We start from the raw sequence: 1757 nt of genomic DNA on the forward strand, positions 1-1757 counted from the left end.
CTGAGTGAGGCAATACTTTCTCCGGGTTAAGGCTGTACCAAGGATCCAATTACAAAGGGTCAACTGGGAAGTGACCAATAATGAAGCAGGTGAGGGGTTGGAGGGGGTGTGTGCTTTTTGGCCTTGAGGTGTTTTTAAAAAATTTCTACTTTTTCTACGCCTTTCTGCTGAGAGATTCTGAAGCTGTTACGAAGTTGGGTCGCAATAAAGATTACCTGAGCTTCATGCCGATCTCAGACTCTCGTTGAGAGCTTTGAACTGCAACTGTTTTTTGTTTTTAAACTACTCATTTCTTACAGGTGAAAGTGAGAACTGCTGATGCTGGAGATCAGAGTCAAGATTAGAGTGGTGCTGGCAAAGCACAGCAGGTCAGGCAGCATCCAAGGAGCAGGAAAATCGACATTTTTCGGGCAACATTGATTTTCCTGCTTCTCTGATGCCTGTCCTGCTGTGCCCATTTCTTACAGCCTCCTGTTCTATGTTTCCAATGTTGTGTATTGGTTGCAGCAGTGAATGAGTAGCCAGCATTGTCAGAAATTGTCAATTTTTCAAGAGTGCAGGTACTACATCATGTCATCGGCATTGTACAGTTTCCTGGCAGCACTGGGAAGTGTGGGCTGTGTCCACTGGAAACGATGTGGAGGTGCCGGTGTTGGACTGGGGTGGATAATGTTAAAAATCACACAACACCAGCTAATAGTCCAACAGGTTTATTTGTAAGCATGAGCTTTCAGAGTGCTTCCTCAGGTAGCTGTGGAGCAGGGTCATAAGACACAGAATTTATAGCAAATGATCACAGTGTCATGCAACAGATGGGACATATTAAACAAATCTATATTGCAGATTAATCTTTCATCTTTTAGTATGGGTTGCACGTTTCAATTCATTAATAGGTAATCCCCCAAACTACTTTTAATTCACCTTCTTGAGATGATTTAAGGTTTTATAAAAATAGGTGACATCGCAGCTCAGATACTGCACAAAAGTGTCTGTATCCCAATCTTGAATCAGACTGGTTCTACTAACCAAAGTTATAAATATTACATGGATTGACTGTCTGCAGTTTGTATGATGTTTGAGCAAAAATGAATATATCTGCAAATATAATTCTGCAAATGGAAGTTCACTCCATTGACTTAGATTAGATTAGATTACTTAGTGTGAAAACAGGCCCTTCGGCCCAACAAGTCCACACCGACCCGCCGAAGCGCAACCCACCCATACCCCTACATTTACCCCTTACCTAACACTACGGGCAATTTAGCATGGCCAATTCACCTGACCTGCACATCTTTGGACTGTGGGAGGAAACCGGAGCACCCGGAGGAAACCCACGCAGAAACGGGGAGAACATGCAAACTCCACACAGTCAGTCGCCTGAGGCGGGAATTGAACCCGGGTCTCTGGTGCTGTGAGGCAGCAGTGCTAACCACTGTGCCACCGTGCCGCCCTTATGTGTGACTGTATCTGCAGGAGTGTATATGCGTGCGTATGCGAGTTTGCGCATACATGCTAATGAAATGTGTGTGAGATGGAATATAAGCCTGTGTGATGGTGAGAGTGTTAGGGTGTGTGTGTGTCTGAGAGAGCAAGAGATAAAGGCAAGGGATTGCATTTTGCTAAAACAAGGGCAGGACTTGTACCATTAATGGTAGGGCCCTGCATCGTCTTGCAGAACAGATTCATGGGGGTGGGGTGGCGTGGAGGGGTTCAGGCACATCAAGTTAAAAATCTCTCAACACCAGGTCATCGTCCAA

General features: G+C 45.0%; 1 protein-coding gene and 1 long non-coding RNA gene across 5 annotated transcripts in view; one reads left to right on the plus strand and one right to left on the minus strand.

Moving 5' to 3' along the window:
* The window catches only part of rabep1 (rabaptin, RAB GTPase binding effector protein 1), a 106772-nt gene that overhangs the window by 99893 nt on the left and 5122 nt on the right, over positions 1-1757 (minus strand). The window lies entirely within an intron of this gene.
* The window catches only part of LOC122564174, an 18621-nt gene continuing 17596 nt past the window's right edge, over positions 733-1757 (plus strand). The window contains exon 1 of the long non-coding RNA XR_006315834.1: positions 733-1030. This is a non-coding gene — a long non-coding RNA (uncharacterized LOC122564174). The remainder of the gene's footprint in view (positions 1031-1757) is intronic.

Source organism: Chiloscyllium plagiosum, chromosome 28 (genome assembly GCF_004010195.1).
Source record: "Chiloscyllium plagiosum isolate BGI_BamShark_2017 chromosome 28, ASM401019v2, whole genome shotgun sequence".
Taxonomy (NCBI): Eukaryota; Metazoa; Chordata; class Chondrichthyes; order Orectolobiformes; family Hemiscylliidae; genus Chiloscyllium; species Chiloscyllium plagiosum.